Raw genomic sequence first — 21202 nt, forward strand, 5'->3', positions numbered from 1 at the left:
AGAGGCAAAAACTAAAGGGAAATGGCAACACGAGCGACACAGCACTGAGCGATCACACAAAAAATGCACGCCGCAAAAACACGCTCGACACAGCACAGATACAAGTGACAGATTGCCTGATGATAACTTGTTTGATGATGACGCTGACGGCGATCAACTTTCGGAATACTTATTCAACAGTAAAACCCTTAAATTGATGGACAAGGCTCTAGTCAGAATTCCCGATTTTGACCCACACAATAAATCCATGGATATACACACACATATCGCAACAGTATAAGAGGAGGCAATGATTATAGGGCTGATGAGACGGGATGAAAAAGCGAGTTTGTTGAAACGAAGCTTACATAAAGAATCTATACCTTGGGTAAATTCACTACCACACAAGGTTAGAAATGATTTTAAACAACTGAGCCTGGCAGTGATTCGGAAGTTTGGAGAATATTCGACACTCACTGAAGGGTTTTATGCTGTAAAATCGATGACCCAGGGCATGGACCAAGATCCACGCGACTACCTCGTACAATTTAAAAGAGCGTATTACGCAGGCGATGTGAATCAATACCACGAAGGAGATAAAATGTTCAAAATTATGTTTTTTGAATCCTTGAGCCCAGAGATTACAGAAAGGGTGAGAATGGTTTTGAATCCAGAAACCGCATCCTTACGCCGCATAGAGAGCAAGGCGTACATGGCATGGTTATACAGAGCTAAGAATCATAATTCGGATCCAGAACACAGGGAGAGGGATAAGGAACCCAGCCTCTCAGAGAGGAATAAAAATCACCGAGCAGTCCCACAATGCAGGACGGAGCAAAAACGCACGCACACATGGCAAAATAACCCAGAGAGAGGTTGGCACGAGTATGAGAGCGGCACAAAGCCGAACATTCAGAGGAATCGCAGGAGGGGGAGGTTCAGAACAGAACCATACCAACACCCCATGCCACGACACACACGAGGCCAAAGTTGCACACTAAGATGGCGAGATAACCATCCAGCGGGAAGGTACACAGACTGCGGAGGTATGGATGCAAACATGCAGGAGAATCGTAGGAGGGAGAGGTTCAGAGCAGAACCATATCAACACCCCATCCCACGACACACGCAAGGTTCAAATTACGCACAGAGATGGCAAGATAACCACCTAGCGGGAAGGTGTTACACAGACCGCGGAGGTATGGATGCGAACATTCAGGAGAATCGCAGGATGGGAGGTCAAACACAATCGATCCAATTCCGACCAATTCCTCCACCGGCTATACCAGGAGGGAATAGAGGAATAACACAGAATGCGGTCCAAATACATGATGAACTACCCACAGTGAGCGCGAGCGAGCGGCCAACACACGCCCCACCCGCCGAGGTGTTAAACCCTGAGCTCAATGGGAAATACAAACAGGCTGCAAGTGACAGGGCGGGCAAAAACGTGGACAGTGCTCCCGTAAATGACGCGCGGATCGAATACAAGGACAGGGTTGCATTGAAGCGTGATCGGACAGTACAAAAACAGACAGCAGGGACACGCCCTGAGGAACGCAGGCGTGAGCCTTTGAATGGAAAATATCCAAATGAAACAAAAATTAATGTGGATCGGAGTGCTAAAATGGAGACGAATGTCCATGACGTATCGGGAATGGTGTTGAAATCCAACACAATCGTAAAAACAAAGAGGGCAACATTACGAGGGACAGAATTAAATCGACACACTGACTCGGCAAATGTGCATGTAATCGCAAAGAGAGCGAATGCCATTGATAACGGAGTACAGAAGTTGGTTGTGTGCGCGAATTCTGATTATGTGCAGCACAATTTTACACCACACACTCCCACGACGCGAGAGAGTGAGAGAGGAAACTACAAAAACGAACCCGAAAACCGTGATCGAATTATCAAAGTGATAAGTGGAAAACCAGACAACATGAGGAAGGTAACGCATAAATGCGTTCGAAACCGCTACCTAGCGTTTCCCAGGATTTAACAAAAACAAAAATGAATATTCGTCGGAGTTATGATGTATGAGAACCATGTAACTGGTGATATCGATGTTTAACGTGTTGTTATTTTCTTTGCTTAATTCAAATGTAATCATGTTAAGCAAAAACAAAAATGAATATTCGTCGAAGTTATGATGTATGAGAACCGATGTAACGCAATATCGATGTTTAACGTTTGTTTAATTTTCTTTGCTCAATTCAAATGTAACCATATCAAGACTGTAATACGTGCACGCGCGTCGTAAGAAATAACCGCCGAGAGTGAGGGCGGCTGATGGATTTATAACGAAAAAACAGGGCATTTACTTTGTTTAAAAATTCGCCAGTGGCCGAATCGACCACTGAAAATTTTTAAAAGGGCGGATTGTTGGATCTATGCCCTGTTTTCCGTTATTAATATTAAGAATAATTAAGAAGAAAAAAAAACATTTCTCTTTTTATTATATCTATATATACCTTTTAATTAAATAATGAAAACAACCCACTACAAACACACCAGGAATCTGTGAAACGGCCATTAAACTGGTAAGAAGTCGGTGACAGAGAGGTCATAGACATCCAGATGGACAAAAGATGTATGGACTAACCTCCCAAAGACATCTGGAGATGTACAGATAAGGTGCAGAGCAAACAACGGTTGAAACTCGCGTTTTCTTACCGTTTTCCTTACCGAAAAGTAGAAACCTAACATAGATAATTAACCAACAAACAATAATTTTATTATTAGTAATTCCCTTATATTCACCGCATACATATTATTTAGAAGTATATGTTTCCTATCTACACGACCTTCCGAAAAACTAAAAGAGTACGAGTTCCAGAAAGCTTAAGTGCATAGTACACTTAACCTCAGGACATAAAAAAAATTAACTCAGAATAAAAACACCAATCTCTGGAGAACTAAACTTGGCGAAGCCCAAAATAATAATGTGACGAGGATCATGACGAATATTCATTAAACATAGACGAATGATAACCCCGATACCAAGACCGAAGGAACTCATAAAATATAATTCAAGAATAAATGTAACACACAGCACCACATAAATGTATTGCAAACATCTCCTCAGCCACCTTTGTCTTCCAGCAGGGCCTGACAAGCAAAGAGGGAGTAAAAAGGTCACAAGGGGCGGGGGGGGGGTTTGTGCTGACATGGTTTGTTTTCGCTCGCAAGGGTCGCGGGGGTGTCTGCTTTTTCTCGCTCTGTTTGTGTTTTGTTGCCCGCTCGCAAGGAATGCACAGAAGGGAGTCACGTTTTGAGTTAGGCACGGGCGCACACAGCGAACAGACAGTCTGGGTTGAGTCGTGCTCAGTCTCGCAACTCGGCGTGCGACGCGGTGTTGCGACGGGGCTCGCAAGAGAGCGGAGGCGCGTCGTGCCTCGAGGAGAGATGGAACGACGAGACATCGTTAAAGTGACAGTCTGAGAGCAGTCTGTCCGAGTCGCGCTCAGTCTCACAACTCGGCTTGCGACGCAGTGTTGCGACGGGGCTCGCAGGAGAGCTGGGGCGGTTGTGCCTCGAGAAGTGATGGAACGAGGAGGGGTCGTTCGAGTCGCAGAAGTCTGAGTTCAACCTGGGTCAGGGCTGGGTTTCAGCAGTGCTCCGGCTGGCGGAGCGTCGTGAGGACACGAAACACCGATGCCGATAGCAGGTGTCGCTTCTCGCAGAACGAAGTTAAGTGCGAGTGAAGCTGGCAGCTGCCCGAACAAGGGAAGCACGGAGCAGAGAGAGTGACGAGTGACGACAAGCAATCAACCTGTAAAAGGGCGGAGATCGCCAAGCGTCGACCAAGCGTGCAAAGCAGAGAGCGCGAAGCAGTGGAGAAAGCCTGGTCAAACGGCTGTGGAGAGAGAGAGAGCGCAAGAACAGCACGACTCGGACGTCACCGGGCGTCACCGAGCGTCGTGCCAACTCGTCATCCAGCAGAGGGAGAGAGAGCGCAAGAGCAGCACGACTCGGACGTCACCGGGCGTCACCGAGCGTCGTGCCAACTCGTCATCCAGCAGTGGAGAAAAGAGAGCGCACAAGCAGAGACGCGTCCGAGCGAGGGAGTAGCAGGAGCTTGCGGCGGCCACGCCCAATCGAGAGGAACACCTTGCCGCTGTTTGTATCCTCCTACACCACACAAGCTAACGACACAATTAATATTACGAGGGGACAACGCACACACAGCACGCACACGAATAAGACTTTCAAAAAGTGATCTTTGCGTTTCAAAAAGGGTTGCCATTTCGAGGTGGTGCGTTCAATATCAACTGATCGTGCAAAGCAGTTGCTGCCGTCGAGTTACATGAATAAGAAATGTTTTAGTCATTCATTTTCGTTAACTGCATAATTTCGCCAATGAAGGAGTATTTTTAGTCATTCAATTTCGTTAATTGCATAAGATTGCCCATGAATTTATTGACGTATACTCACTTTCGCATACTAGAGTGTCATGTGCTTGTTTAGAATTAAAATTGCTTAACACCAACTGTTCGAGTGCTTCTTTCCAAGTCCATGCAAAACTATCTTATTCTTGATAACTGTATCCTGTGATGAGATCTGAAACTGGAGACCTAAAATTATATAAACACACTAAGATAATCAGTAAATGTGTAATGCGGGCGAAAGCGACCTTCCGGATGTGACGTCACGAGGAGTCGGAGCCAGGTGACGTGGGTGAAAGGTAGGGGGTCCTTAAGCGGGTAAACCGGAAGGAGAAGGCAGTCGGGGTGTGAGCGGAAAAGAGTAAGGCCACGCGGGCGAGTGTGGAGAGGGGGGCGCCGACGGCCATCGGGAGCCAACCCCGAAGATAAGAGGAAGCTGCGGAGTGGTGTGCAGCTGCAGAGGAGACAGCCAGAAGGGCTGCGTGTTAGAGGCAGCGGTGTGGCTGCCAGGAGGAGCTGCGGAGAGAGAGAGAGAGAGGGCTGCATGTTAGAGGCAGCGGTGTGGCTGCCAGGAGGAGCTGCGGAGAGAGAGAGAGACAGCAAGAGGCTGTCAGAGCTGCGGAGGGAGAGGAGTTGCAGCGAGTACAGCCAAGGGGGGCTGTGTGAGAGAAACAGCAGCGGAGCTGCTGTTGTGGATCGGGCCGACATTGGAGTCAGCACCGTGGAGAAGCTACAGAGTAAAGACAGCCGTGTGGGTGTACAGCACGAACCGAATAAAGGACACTGAGCCAGACATCGTGGTCCAGTCGTTTATTACAAATGTTTAATCGACGATAATCGTGTTATCCTGATTGATATAACTCTGGATAAACGAAGCTAAGCCTAATTATCACAACTGCACACATTAACATAACCGCAAGCATCCGCATAAATTACTACGCTTATCTCCGCGATTATCATAATTTATGCATATAATTACACACATTATCATAATTTATGCATGTTAATACACACATTAACATAATGAATGCGATTTGCGCATTTTTCGGAAAATTATTAACTTTTATTATTTTTATCAAAATTTCATAACCCGACACATACAACACCCCCCCCTTCCAGAACGACACACAGCTGTGTCTTCAAAGCTAATAAACACACGGACAAACACGCACGCGAAACACACGGACGGACACGCACACGACACACACACGGACGCAGATGGTTCACACCCACAGGAATGTTTTATGACAGACTTTGAACAACTCGGGAAACTGAGTGGAATTTCCAGATATAAGCCAAGGAAAAATCCATCCAAAGCAGATCGTCCGGGCCACGGGCCCCACCAGAGATCGCCCGGGCCACGGGCCCCACCAGAGATCGTCCGGGCCACGGGCCCCACCAGAGATCGTCCGGGCCACGGTCCCCACCAGAGATCGTCACGGGGCGTCGGCCCCATCTCATCTCAACGCCGACAACGAAGAAGTTTTCGTCATCCAGAATGACGAGGTTCGCGGAGTAGCGACGTGCAGCAACAAGCCGAGGTCTGCACCACCTGAGAAGAATCGCTACCCTGAGTCGCAGAGCTGCGAGTGAAGCCAACAAAGACGCCAACGTCCACCCTGCCACGAACGAAGCATCGCTCCTCGTCAGAGTGACGACCAGCAAACAAACCGCAGGAAAGGCGGAGATCGCCAAGCGAGAAAAGCAGAGAGCGCGAAGCAGTGGAGAAAGCCTGGTCAAACGGCTGTGAGGAGGAGGACAGCGCTATCGAATGTGCCGCGTGTTTAAAACACACACCGACCAACGGCCAGTGAGAACAGACTATACGTCCAAAGCGACGGCGAGCATCGTGCCGACTCAACAATCGTCCAGCAGTGGAGAAGCCGGGGGCTGCCACCAAGAGAGAGCAAGAGCTATCGAATGCGCCGTGTGTCTAATACACACCCAGATCAACCAGCATCAACCAAAACAGACTCGTCATCCCGCAGTGGAGAAAGAGAGTCAAAGTCTTCCGAACGAGCACCGCCGTCAGAGCTGCCGAGAGGCGCCATCGCGCCGTCAGCTACCGAGCGCCGCCAAGCGCCGCCGTCACCTCGCAGCGGAGAAAGTCTCGGCTGCAACTCGCACGGACAGAGGAATCTCCTAATCGGTCGTATCGCTCCCCACATACAGACTCAAGGAAGCACAGAGAAAATTTTGTCAAACCAGTTTCCTTTGTCATAGAGTCTCGCCGAAGCATTAATTAAAACAGAGCCAGATTCGCTCTCCCACACACACGCCCTCACCCACCATTATATCAAACATTCCGTTAAAAGGATTTTATACTTGCCGATTAATCTATTGACATATACTTTCGCCTCTGGGATACAATAAGTGCTTTTTAATACCGCAAAATGAAATGTGTCATGCTTGTTTTCAAACTCGGCCAGTCGCCGATTGTGATCGATACAAAAACGAACTAATGAGATGCCTGGTGGAAAGATAGAGGTTACGATTGTTAGGAGGGTTTTTAGTCATTCAGTTCGTTAAATGCATAATATCGCAAATGCATAAGAGTTTTGAGTTATTCAATTCAGTAAATGCATAGTCTCGCAAATGCATAAGTGTTTATTCATTCATTTTAGTCAAATGCATAATCTCGTAATTGCATAAGAGTTTTAGTTATTCAATTTAGTTAAATGCATAGTCTCGCAAATGAAGAAGTATTTTTAGTCATCCATTTTCGTTAATTGCATAATCTTGCTCATGAATTATTGACGCATGTTTAACCTGCATGATAGAATGTCACATGCTTGTTAGAATAAAATTGTTATCACAGAAGCATATCGAGTGTTCCTTCCAAGTCCATGCAAAACTATCTTATTCTTGATAACTGTATCCTGTGATGAGATATGAAAATGGAGACCTAAAATATCATAACACACACTAGGATAATCGGTAAACGTTTAATCTATGATAATCGTGTTATCCTGATTGAGATAACACTGGATAAACGAAGCCGAGCCTAATTATCATAACTGCACACATTAACATAATCGCAAGCATCCGCATAAATTACTACGATTATCTCCGTGATTATCATAATGTATGCATATAATTGCATGCATTATCATAATTTATGCATATTAATACACACATTAACATAATTAATGCGATTTGCGCATTTTTTTGAAAATTATTAATTTTTATTACTTTCATCAAAATTTCATAACCCAACAAATACAACACACCCCAATCGATTATTTTTTTTAATAATATTGGAAGAATTATTCTTAATTTGAATTTTTGGGAAAAGGCCTATATATATTTAGTGGTGATACGCGCGGGCAGTAGGGATCGTGTGGCAGCGCATGGTGATTGGCTGTGTATTGGTGATGCGCGCTGGCAGTGAGGGATCGTGTGGCAGCGCGTGGTGATTGGCTATGTGGTGGTGACACGCGCTGGCAAAAGGGATCGTGTGGCAGCGCGTGGTGATTGGTCAACAAGAGTGGGTGCTCACATCGTGGTCCGCATAGGCTCCGCCCCCTCGGGAGCGGAGGACTATGAAAGGCGATGCGCGCGGGCGCTCGGGGAGTTGGTAACCAGTGAAGACGGAAGACGGAGGAGGAAGAGATAGGGCCCTGAGACCCCTAGCCCCGCTGTCCTTGTAAGGGCCGGGACCCTGTGTGGCTCAGAGGCGGGACCTTGGGACCCGCGGCCGGACGTCCTTGTGAGGGCCGGGCTGCGGGACCCAGTGGTCGTGATCCATTCCCCGGCTGGGGTGGGTCTGTGAGTTCCCCTGGAAGCTACGGGGCTGGAGAGCCCGTGTGTGTGTAGCCAGGTGGAACGTGTAGCGCGAGCTGTAGTTGACCACACGTGTTATTGTGGCTACGAAAAGTGTTAATAAAGTGTGCTACCCGTCAAGTGGTCTCCCGCCGTAATTTAGAATATTACAACTGGCGTCAGAAGTGAAACAGTCTTCCAGCCATGGATACCAGGAAGACTCATCGGACTCACGAGCGTGACCGGGAGGAAAACCATGACGACTCGGGCCAGCAGGCATCGGGGGGGGAAGAGGAGGAGACGCCGGCGCCACAGGACCCCTCATGGGCGCCCAACGAGCCGCTGGGGTCCGATGCCGGACTCCGCGACGTGCACTCCTGCCTGGCAGAGCTGCTACTCGCCGCGGCGTCCATCCTAGCGGAGATCACCACGTCTGGAGGAGGGAGAACGTCGACGGACATCAAAAGGGGTCGCATTGCAGATTCCCGCCAAAATGTGCTTCACACGAATGACTTTGAAAATCCCGCCATTTCTACCGAGCGGCCATCTATTGGCGGGAATCGCGAGCAACACGTGGCGGGGGTCCTCCAATCTCTGCCGCTCACGTCATCAGCGTGCGCTACGGACCGCCATCAGCCACCCGTCATAGGGGCCGCCATTTCTCCTATCGACGGTGCGGCGCGGGAAAATCACGAGGCGGAGGACGACATTATTTTCCAGCAGCGTCTTCCCACGTTGACGGCTTTCAAGGCGGAAGGGGGTGACTGGGGCGCATTCCAGCGAAGATTTCTCGCCCATCAAGAGATGTCGGCCTGGTCCGACGCTATGGCGCTACGGGCACTGCCTGCGATGCTGGACGACAACGCGCTCGCGGCCTTCAGGTCCGCCCCGAGATCGGCCCGCTCCACGCTCAAGGCCGCGCTGGGCCTCATGGCCAAGGTGTACGGACCACCTTCGGCCTGCCGCCACCACTTTTACGAGCGATGGAAGGCAGACACGGAGACCGCGCTCGCCTACCGCACGGCGTTGTTGGCTCTCGCGGACGCCGCATTCCCTCGTATGGACGAGGAGGGGCAGGACGCCATGGTTTTGGAACAACTGCTGAAGTTGGCTCAGGACCTGGGGGTCCCCATCAACACAGCCGACGAGGTGGACATATGTTCGTTGCGTGTTGCGATGAGCATCCAGGCGCACGAGGTCCTGAAGTGGAAACAGATGGTCGTCTGCGCTTCTGCCGCGGTCTCAGCTCCGGCCCCGGTGGACACCGAGCCCCAAGTCATTCGCCCACGGGAGGAGGCGTTCGCTGCAGCACGACCAGGGGATTGGAGGTCGGGGGGTCGTTCGCCTCTGCGATCGACCCGCAAGCTGGAGCAACCGAGACCTCCGACGTCCCTCGTCACGTGCTACAACTGCGGCCTTCGGGGCCACGTGGCATCCGGGTGCCGCGCTCCACGTCAGCGCGCCACGGGACCTCGGCTGGACGACGACCAAGGCCCCAAGTCGTCCCAACTACCCCCGGCAAGTCGCGGCACTTCACATGCTCGGTCTACATACACGATACACATGGGCCGCCGCTTTGCGGCGGAGGAGGTGCGATTGGGGGCCGGGGATTCGGTTCGGAAAGGGGGGTTCGTACGGGGCCCGGGGGAAATTAAATGGTCCGAGTTGGGCCACAGAATAGTGGCTGCGTCGGCCGGCTCGTCTGTCGTTACGGGATTCATAAACGGTATTGAGGTCAGGGTGTTGGTGGACACGGGAGCGTCGGCGACTATCATTTCCGATCTCATTTATAACATTCTCCCTGTCCAATGTCGGCCTCTGCTCCCGGTGGACGTGCCATGTTACGCGGCAAATGGGGGCTCGTTGGGCATTGTCGGTCAGATTCGGGCGAGCATTTGCATAGGGGATATTAAATTGGCGGGACCTGTTTTGGTCTCCTCTTCCCTGGCGGTTCCTTGTCTGTTGGGTACAGACTTTTTGGCTAAGATGCCCATTAAGATTCTGGTTGATCAAGGTTGTATTGAGCTGTCATCGGGTCGCCGTATTTCCTTTTTGTCTAACCCTACTGAACTGCGGACGGCTTGTGCGACGATCCAAGCGCTAGCGACCCGTACGGTGCACGTGCCCCCGGGTTCGCAGATGTTGGTACCCCTCCGGTTGCGGAAGCCATTGGGTGGGGAGACTGCGGGACAAGGCATGCTTTTTGGTCCGTCGAATAGAGCTGTCGGGGGTCTGGATTTGGCGGTGGCTCAAACGTTGGTTCGGGCTGACGGGGACCCGTTCGTTATGGTTTTGAACGCGGGTTCGCGGCCGGCCGTTATTCCGCAGGGCACCGTGCTTGCTCACGCGGCACGGGTCCCTGCGGAAGAGCGGCTTATTGCGCATGTTGATCCCGTCCCGGTGCAGAAAATTCAATCAGGAGAGGACCTGGAATGGTTGGACTCGCTGTGTGTGGGCTCCAGTGATTTGTCGAGGGTGCAATTGGGTGCGCTGCGCGCTCTGCTGATAGAATTCTCCGATGTGTTCAGCAAGCACAAATATGATATTGGGTGCACGGACCTGTTGCGCCACCACATTGAAACAGGTGATGCGGCACCAGTCCGGCAGAATCCCTTCCGGCTGAGTCCTGCCGAGAAGGAACACGTTCAATCGGCCATCAATGACATGCTGACTGTTTAACACGTAGGCTTTCGCGACCAATGTTATTCATAATCAACGTTTTTGGGTTTAGATCGCGTTATTTATAAATGTGTCGTAACCCTCCACCACCCGACACGGCCAATCAGTACAAATGTGTCACGTTGACAAAAGACAAATAGTTCACTGCTTTAGCCCACCGGTGTGTTGAAGCCACAACATTTACAATTTGAGTACGACGTTTCGCTGGTAATTGCATCCAGCATCATCGGGCAATTCGCCAGAATGGTGAGGCTCTGCTGTGTCTCCCGTTCTTATATAGAGCAGCAGCAGGGTGACGTCATCATTAACTCATTAACTCATCAGGTGCAAAGATTCAAGGGGGGAGTGATTGTAATTATATACTAGATTAGTAATCAGGCTATTGTTACGATGCGAGTTGTAGATTAGTAATCATTTGGAATGTGTTTTATTGTGATTATGCTACATTAGTAATCAGTTAGTGTTTGTTTCCCTCATAAGGAATTGTAATGTATCTTATTTAATAATACGCTTCCAGGCCGCACTAAGCCTGTAGGTGTCTGAGCGATTAAAGTTATTTCTGTTTCTCTAAATTTCAGTCGATTCTCTAATTAGTCTTTGCCAGTAGTAACTAGTTTTACACAACACTTCCACGTTGTCAAAATCAATTGAGTGTCCCTGTTGGCATGCATGTTCTGCCACTGCCGACAGTTGTGTTTGTGATAGTTTAATATTTCTCTGGTGTTCTTGTCTGTCCAATATAGCATCTGCCACATACACAATTAATCCGATATACACCCTCTGTTGATAATTTAGGTAATTCGTCTTTAGTGCACGTTACTAGTTGTTGAATTTTGTGTACTGTACCAAATCTTACTGTAATGTTTTGCTTTTGCAAAACACGGGCTAATTTCTTCTTGGTTCTTTCGGTAAAGTCACGTAGAAGGGAAGTAATAAAATAATAAAAATAAAACATAATAAAACAATTCTCACGACGTTTCGGCCACAACGCAAGCAGCCATCCTCAGGCGAAGAATGAAACACCCCAAGCTTGGAGCGTATATTTAAGCTGGGTTAGAGGGGGGGGAGGTGGGAAGAAGAGCGCCTAAACAAAATAATTTGCATATCAAGAGGAATTCAGCATATGGAAAATGCGTAGGAGGTGGGCGGGGGGGGTTCCAAATCAATACTATGCCCGTGCATTATGCAGGATTAGCAGCATCAAAGGGGGGGGGGAAGGGGGGGAGCATTAACAAAGGAAAGGAATGTTAATAGTATGTAGCTGTAGTTACTAAACAACCACGTAAAAAACTACAGTATAAACTGCATGACAAACTAAAGTATAAACTACATAGCATCATCAGTAAACTTACTATACTCTACAATAAGCTGAGTTACTAACAGTAAGTAATACATGAAAAATTCTACGTTGTAAAAAAATTATATAATATGCTTCCATCTAAACTTTATTCTCTTACATCACACGCGTCTATACCGTACTATATACTTCCATAGGCAAAACCAACATTAAATTACATACTGTATTGCTATAAACCACCCTATACCTTATACATTTTTAATATAACACTATGTATTATTCTACCCACCCTAATGTGTATCAAAATGGTTTATTACGTCCTTCCAGTGATTGCTAAGCCAGAATCCATCTTCTCGGTTAAAATTGTCTCTGTGTTTGTAAATGTGGATCGCCTCATGTACGAATCTCTCATGATAGCCAGATGGCTTGCAGAGAACCTCTGTCTTGGAGAAGTCAATGTCATGTGAGCCCACTGAGTTGTAACAGTGATCTGCCACGGCTGAGGTGTTTGTCCTACAGTGTTTCAGGTCAGCTTTATGTTCACGGATGCGGTCCGAGACATGTCTCCTACGCATTTTCCATATGCTGAATTCCTCTTGATATGCAAATTATTTTGTTTAGGCGCTCTTCTTCCCACCTCCCCCCCCTCTAACCCAGCTTAAATATACGCTCCAAGCTTGGGGTGTTTCATTCTTCGCCTGAGGATGGCTGCTTGCGTTGTGGCCGAAACGTCGTGAGAATTGTTTTATTATGTTTTATTTTTATTATTTTATTACTTCCCTTCTACGTGACTTTACCGAAAGAACCAAGAAGATGAATCCCTGCAGTCACGAAAGCTTTAAATCGAAATTTAACGGGCTAATTTGTCAGTTACTCCTGAGATAAATGGTATTTTTATTGTTATAATAATCTGATCGCTTTCAGCAGTGTTGCTTTGCGATCGTGATTTGGCTTTTAGTGCTCTGTTAATTTGAGCATTATTGTAGCCATTCTGTCTTAGTGCTTTTTTAACATGTTTAATCTCTCTCACTAGACTTTCACCATCTGACACTGTTTTAGCCCGATGTATGAGCGTCTTGATAAGAGAGGATTTCTGAGCTGGGTGATGATGCGAATCTGCATTCAGATAGGCATCAGTGTGCGTTTGCTTTCTGTAAACACTGTGTTATTTTACCATTTAGGCCTTGCCCAAGTACAATATCCAGGAACGGGAGTGTGTTATTCACCTCCATTTCCATGGTGAACTGAATGGCCGGGTTTTGTGCATTGAGATGATTTAGAAAATCGCGTGTATCTTTACCATGTGGCCAGACAACCAAAGTGTCATCCACATATCTAAACCAAAAGGATGGTTTTAATGTGCTCGAGGCAAGTGCTCTGGTTTCAAAGTTTTCCATGTACAAATTTGCTATAGCAGGAGATAACGGAGAGCCCATTGCTGCTCCCTCCCTTTGTTTAAAGAATTCGCCTCTCCATAAGAAGTAAGTGTTATTTAAACAATGGTCTGCGAGTTTCGGAATATCTTTTGGTAAACCTGTATTCTTTACCAGTGTATCAAGTAATTTAAGCGACTCGCTCACTGGAACCTTAGTGAATAGCGAAATCACATCAAAACTCACCAAAATATCATTAGGGTTAAGTTTAATATCTTTGATCATATTCACAAGATGTTCTGAATTTCTTATGAATGATGATGTCCTACCGATGTAAGGCTGTATTTGTTTAGTTACATATTTTGCTAATTTATATGTGGCAGAGCCAATTGTACTGACTATAGGTCGTAAAGGGATGCCGACTTTATGGATCTTTGGTAGCCCATACAGTCTAGGTGGTTTTGAAGCCCTTGGCTTAATTAGGAATTGCTCATTTTTTGGGATTAATGAATTTGCAATGATTGCAGTAGTCTTACGTTCCAAAGTATTAGTTGGATCTCGTTTAATTTTAATGTAGGTACTTTCCTCTAATAAATCTTTAATTTTATTATCATAATCGGCTCGTGACATCACTACTGTAGTGCGGCCCTTGTCAGCTGCTAGGATTTGAATATCTTTGTTTAGACGAAGCTCTCTTAAGGCTTTTGCCTCGTTCGAGCTAATATTTACTTTAGGTACTTTACTATTCTCAATAATTTTGGCAACCTCGTGTCTAGTCATCTCTGCCTCATTATGTGGAAGGAGTCTTACTGCTGATTCTACCTCAGCAATTATCTCATCCACTGGAATTGTGCGTGGGGTAACGGCAAAGTTAAGGCCTCTAGAAAGGACAGAAATCATGTCAGTGGTTAAATCAGTATTAGTCAAGTTCATTACGGTTTTGTTTTTAAATTGTTCGTTTTTAATAGGGATTTGTTTATTGTAAAGTCTAGAAAATGTGTTAATTTGGTTAGCATTTGTTAGATTAAACACATTATCAGCCGATTGTTGTGTTATAGTATCGATTATATTCCAATCATGTGTAATAACAGCCACAGAGGGTTCACGTGGGGATTGGCTTGCCGGTCCTGCTTGTAGCCAATAAGGGTTGAGATAGGGACCATGGCCCATGCGTCATCATGACAGGCCATCAGGGGGATGGGCTTAGCCATTCGGGGCCCCAGCTAATGGGGAGCCGGATGAGGGGCGTGGTCCCGGGATTGACAGGGAACCATCGAGAATGGTCGGAGCTGTCCATGGATGATTGGCTGGGGGAAGCACGTGACGAAGGTGTTAAGAGCGAGGGGAGGAGAACGATCGGGAGCAGACTGGAGCAGGAGGAGAGCAGGGTCACGCGCGGACGGGGCCGGGGGTTGCCACGTGCGCGGCGGGGACTTAGTGGGTGGTCTGTCCTCTCTCCGTTGTCTGCCAGCAACGGAGAGTGAGTGAGCAAGGTGTATCGTGAAGTGAAAATAAAAAGGACCGATTCCGAAGCCGTCTCCTGAAGGATTATTACATTGGTGTCAGAAGTGATTCTGTGACTGTTTGGACGATCGTCAAGATGTCTAAACACCTCAGAAAAAAGAACCTGCCCGTGCCTCTGTCGGAGGAAGAGGCGGAGACGGACGAAGATGAGCTGTTGGGAGCTACAGCCCTGGTGCCGCCGGCCGACGATGCTCGCCTCGACGCCTCTCAGCGCCGACTGGGAGAAGATGCGGCTACTGCGGGATAGAGAGACGAATGGCGGCTGATGGCGGAGCAGATTGAGTCGCTGCGCGCAATTCTGCTCAGTTTGGTGACCGCGGTGGCGTCCTCACCAGCCGTTGGTCGCCAGATCGCCGATCAACTGGACGCCGCGGGAAAGGGTCCTACTAAGGAATCGGGCCCCGCCATTGCTCCTGCCACGCGGGAGGACACCGTCGTCTTGGGTGGGGCGGCTGCGTCGGAGTCGTCAGCCGCCATTTTAGGCGCGCCTGCTACCACGCGGCCGCCGGACGCCATTTTGCCTGCACCGAGCGGAGAGCGGGAACGGCGGCCGGAGACACCCGCGGCGCGCGCCTGCCACCGTGGACATCGCCTTCCACACATAAAAGAATTCACCGCCGGAGGTGATTGGAGTGCTTTTACGTGGCGCTTCGAGTCGGCTTTTAGATCTGTCAACTGGACGGAGGAAGAAGCGCTGGCAGCGCTACCTACGCTGCTCGATGATGTGTCTCTGGGGGTCTTCCGCGCCATCCCGGCGTCCAAGAAGAAGACACTGCGGGATGCGTTCACAGAGATGGCAGAATTTTACGACCCGCCGACATCGGCCACCAGGAAATTCATGTCGCGTCGCCGGGCACCGGAGGAATCGCCGTTGGCCTATCAGGGGGCGTTGATGGCGATGGCCATGGCCGCCTACCCCGACGCAACGGCCGAGCATTTGGATCCACTCATCCTTTCCCGCATGCTGGAGTTGTCTCAGGAGCTCAACATCTCGCTACCAGTGTGCGGCCACGAACCGCTTTCATCGCGGTGGGTGGCGCGCTGCCTGGACGCTAAGTTTAATATCAAGCGATGGGACCAGATGGCGGCGTGGACGGGGAAACCCGAGATCGACGGGCCGCCGCTGGGGTGGTCTCCGCGACTGGTGGTCCACTGCTCCGACGACTCGGGCGACGACAACATGTTGGCAGCAGCTGTTCCGCGTAGGATTCCAGGCCGCCGGCTGCGCGACCAGCGGGGCGACTACACGGGCCGACCGCGTGCGAGGGCCGGGTCGTCCGACCGCCGGCCGACGTCGGCCGCGTGTTTCAAGTGTGGTAGATGGGACCACTTTGCCCGTGATTGCCGCTGCCGACCTCTGCTATCGCCTCCTCTGCCAAGGGGACCTCCATCTCCTCTACCTGCCACGGAGCTGCAACAACCTCGGGCGAGTCGGCACAATACGGACACCCGGCAGGTCGTGTCACATCATTCATCCACTTGCACTCATTCGTACACTCCTAGAGCCAATTTTACTTCTGCTCCATTGACACGCTCTGCGACACAGTGGAAGAAATTGGCTTGCAGGATTGTGGCTGCGGCGTCGGGCTCGTCGACGGTACGTGGTACCATCGACGGCGTTGACGTCCGTATCTTGGTGGACACTGGCGCGTCGGCTACCATCATTTCGGATGTGATTTTCCATTTGTTGTCCATTCCTGCGTCGAGAATACGCAAGGTTAATGATGCGTGTGTTGCCGCCAATAGTGGGAGTATGGGTATCTGCGGACAGGTGGATGTGAGCATAGCTATTGGAAATATCACCGCCGCAGGACCTGTATTGATTTCTCGCTCGCTAGCTGTTCCATGCTTGTTGGGGACGGATTTCCTGCGTCGGATGCCGTTGCGAATACGGGTCGACCAGGACTGTTTGGAAATACCGGGGGGTCGTAGGATGGCGTTCCTGCCTTCCCTGCTGGCCAAGGCGCCTACAGGTAACGCAGTTACTGCTGTAGTTGCGGCTACCGTGGAAGTTCCATCGGGAGCGCAAATGCTCATTCCGCTACGTTACCGAAAACCGCTTCAAATGGGAAGGGGTGCGAAAGGCGTGCTGTTATCCCCATCGAATTCCGTATCGAAATCTTTTTCTTTGGCGGCGGCACAAACGATTGTGCGCCCGGGTCAGGCACCTTTCATGCAAGTCTTGAATGGGGGACCTGATCGCGTTGTTGTTCCGGAGGGATCGGTGCTGGCTCACGCCACTACCGATTTCGCCTCTTGTGAGAAACCGCCGCGCGTGCGGATGCCTGCTCATGGATCTTCGCATGATCGTTCACAAGAACGCTGGATCGCGGATTTATGCGGAGAGAATTCGTCCTTGTCTAATGAACAGAGGAACGCCTTGCGTTCGCTGTTGCTGCAGTACGCTGATGTGTTCAGCAGGAATGATTTGGACCTCGGACGCACATCGCTTTTGTCGCACCATATTGAAACCGGTGCATCGCCACCTGTCTGTATGCACCCTCACCGCATGAGCCCCGCGGAAAGGGAACACGTGCGTGGGGCTTTAGATGAATTACTGGCGGCGGATATTATCTCGCCATCCAATAGCCCTTGGGGCGCGCCCGTCGTCTTGGTTAAGAAGAAAGATGCTAGTACGAGGTTTTGCGTTGATTTCCGCCGGTTGAATAAAATCTCGGTGGCGGACGCATACCCCTTACCGAGGATGGATGACTCATTGGATGCGTTATCGGGTGCTAAATTCTTTTCCACCCTTGACCTGTCCTCGGGCTTTTGGCAGCTTCCCCTCGATGACGAGTCAAAACCCAAAACGGCATTCCGCACACCGCAAGGCCTCTTTGAATTTAATCGGCTGCCGATGGGCCTGAACGCGGCCCCGGCCACGTTTCAGCGGCTAATGGAACTGGTGTTGGCGGGACTGCAGTGGGAAACGTGCCTCATATATCTGGACGATATAATTGTCTTTAGCCGCACGTTCGTGGAACATCTCCAAAGACTTGAGACAGTTTTTCAAAGAATGCGTGCGGCTGACCTTAAGTTTAAACCGAGGAAGTGCCACCTCTTGCAACACTCCGTCCGTTACCTGGGTCATATTGTCAGCTCGGACGGTGTATCTACTGACCCTCTGAAAACGAAGTGTGTACGTGAGTGGCCCACACCCACTTCAGTGGGTGATGTTCGGCGGTTTATTGGATTCGCTTCCTATTATCGCCGCTTCGTTAAGAACTTTGCGACGTTGGCAAAACCATTACACGTTCTGACTGGCAAAAATCAAAGGTTTAAATGGGGGGCGGAGGAAGAAAATTCCTTTAAGGCACTTCGGGAACACCTCGCCACGGCACCTACGTTAGATTACCCTGATTTTTCACAGCCGTTCATCCTTGATACGGATGCTAGTGATATCGGCATAGGGGCCGTTTTGTCGCAGCGCAAAGACGGGGTTGAGAGGGTGGTGGCGTATGGCAGCAGGGTTCTGTCCCCTGCGGAAACGCGATATTGCGTGACAAGGCGGGAACTTTTGGCAATTGTTCATTTTGTTCGATTGTACCGACCGTACCTGTATGGACGGAAATTTTTAGTCCGCACTGATCATGCGGCTTTGCAATATTCCCTCAAATTAGATCAGCCGTCAGGCCAATTGGCCCGGTGGTTGGAATCGTTACAGGAATTCTCCTTCGATATAACGTACCGAAAGGGAGCCCGTCATGCGAATGCTGATGCGCTCTCAAGGCTGCCGCCCGCTCCTCCTTGCACTTGCCTGACGGGCACGCACCGCTGCGCCGTACCGCCCACGTCGCCCTGCCCGGTTATGGGGGCGATAGCGAATGAGGACGACGCAGGGGCGAAAGCGAAAGAGAAGAACCAGCAGGTGTCGGTGGACACCGATGACACCTTATGGTTGCCGCACGCGGTCTGGTTGCGCGAGCAGGAGGCCGACGCCTCGCTGTCTCCACTACGTAAATTGGTTGGGAAACAGAAATCGCGATTGGGAGGCTGGAAGTGGCAGATGTTTCGGGGTAAGTCGGGATTGCTAATGTGCACCGACGGGGTGTCTGACCGACCACGCTTGGTGGTGCCTACTTCGCTTCGCTACGACCTGCTCCGTGCTCTGCACGCTGACAAATTGATGCACCTCGGTGTCCAAAAGACTGTGGCCGCGATGCAAAAGGATTTTTTCTGGGCCGGTATGACGGAGGACATCAATGATTTTGTCCGCTCGTGCCATGACTGTGCGAAAAGGAAACCGCCTCGGAACCACTATGTACCACCGTTGCGTTCCATTGAAGTGTCCCGTATTAACGAATTAGTGGCTCTCGACATTCTGGGGCCGTTTCCCCCGTCGGCTAGGGGCAATAAGTACCTTCTGGTCGGGGTGGAATATTTTTCTCGATGGCCGATGGCCTGGCCTCTGCCCGACCAAACGGCGGCGTCCATCACCGACGCTTTCTTGAACGGGTATGTCATGGACAAGGGGGCACCTGAAAGGCTGCTCACAGATCAAGGCCGGAATTTCTCCTCTAAATTGCTTAGGGAAGTTTGTGACGCGCTGGGTACAAAGAAAGTTCGCACTTCCCCATACCATCCACAGATGGTATGGTGGAATGATTCAACCGTACCCTTTCCGCTATGCTTTGTCACATGGTCAGTGAAAAGCAAACCGATTGGGACTTGCACATACCAGGCGTCTTGGCGGCATACCGCATGGTTCCGCACACGTCCACGGGATACTCACCGTTTTTTTTTATGTATGGCCGTGAAAATGTTCCACCCATCGATGTGCAACTGGGTACGCCAGCTAAACAACCGTCCCGCTCCCTGCATGACCACGTGCGTGACTCGCTTGAACGAGTAACGGCGGCGCGAGAGGCCGCCCAGTGTGCGACGGGCCGTGCTCAGGCAAGGAACGAACGGTACGCGCGTCGATCGCACACTCGCATGCCTTGGTCGGTGGGAGACCTGGCGTGGCTCCACTGCCCCCAAGTACCGGCGGGCACGTCCCCTAAACTGCACAGGCCATGGCGGGGGCCTGTGACGCTCGTAGATATTCGGAACTCGCAAAGTATCCGTGTTCAATACGGCAAACGTCGGTGGTACGTTCATTCCTCGCGACTTAAACCCTATGTTGATGCGCGCGTCGGTCCTTCATCCCCAATAGCTGACCTGCCGGGTTCTGCTGGGCCGACTACGCCGCGTGATACACCCGTTGATCCCAGGGGGGATTGTGTTGTGCCTCCTGCAGATGAACAGGTTCTGAGGGCTGAGGAAGCCCCCGCTGCCCCCCCTCCAACGGGGCCCGCCCTGGACGCGACCGAGCACCAACAACCGACTTCTTCTTTGAGCCTGCCACCTCCTGTCCATCCGGAGGCAAAGCGACCTTGCGCTGGGAGCGGAGAGAGTCCCGCGTCGCGTACGCGGTCGAGATCTCTTCCGTTTCGTTAACGTCTGATCGTTTTGCTAATTCCCTGTCGTTACCGTGCTGCAGGGCCGCCCTAATGTATGTCGTGATTTTTTTTTTATTATTATGGGTGACTGTTGAATGTTGTTAGGCGCGGAAACGCTGGTTCACCCTCAAATTGTTAAATGCACCTTGGTGCCCTAATAAGATTTTGCGGAATTGGTTCTTCACCCCTTTTCCAGCCGAGACGGCTAAATTTTTTTCACCGGGGGGGGGGGGGTGATGTAATAACAGCCACAGAGGGTTCACGTGGGGATTGGCTTGCCGGTCCTGCTTGTAGCCAATAAGGGTTGAGATAGGGACCATGGCCCATGCGTCATCATGACAGGCCATCAGGGGGATGGGCTTAGCCATTCGGGGCCCCAGCTAATGGGGAGCCGGATGAGGGGCGTGGTCCCGGGATTGACAGGGAACCATCGAGAATGGTCGGAGCTGTCCATGGATGATTGGCTGGGGGAACCACGTGACGAAGGTGTTAAGAGCGAGGGGAGGAGAACGATCGGGAGCAGACTGGAGCAGGAGAAGAGCAGGGTCACGCGCGGACGGGGCCGGGGGTTGCCACGTGCGCGGCGGGGACTTAGTGGGTGGTCTGTCCTCTCTCCGTTGTCTGCCAGCAACGGAGAGTGAGTGAGCAAGGTGTATCGTGAAGTGAAAATAAAAAGGACCGATTCCGAAGCCGTCTCCTGAAGGATTATTACACATGCATGGACACACTATTGCTTATATTTAAATGTAAATGCTTTAG

Source organism: Lampetra fluviatilis, chromosome 2, assembly GCF_964198595.1.
Source record: "Lampetra fluviatilis chromosome 2, kcLamFluv1.1, whole genome shotgun sequence".
NCBI lineage: Eukaryota > Metazoa > Chordata > Hyperoartia > Petromyzontiformes > Petromyzontidae > Lampetra > Lampetra fluviatilis.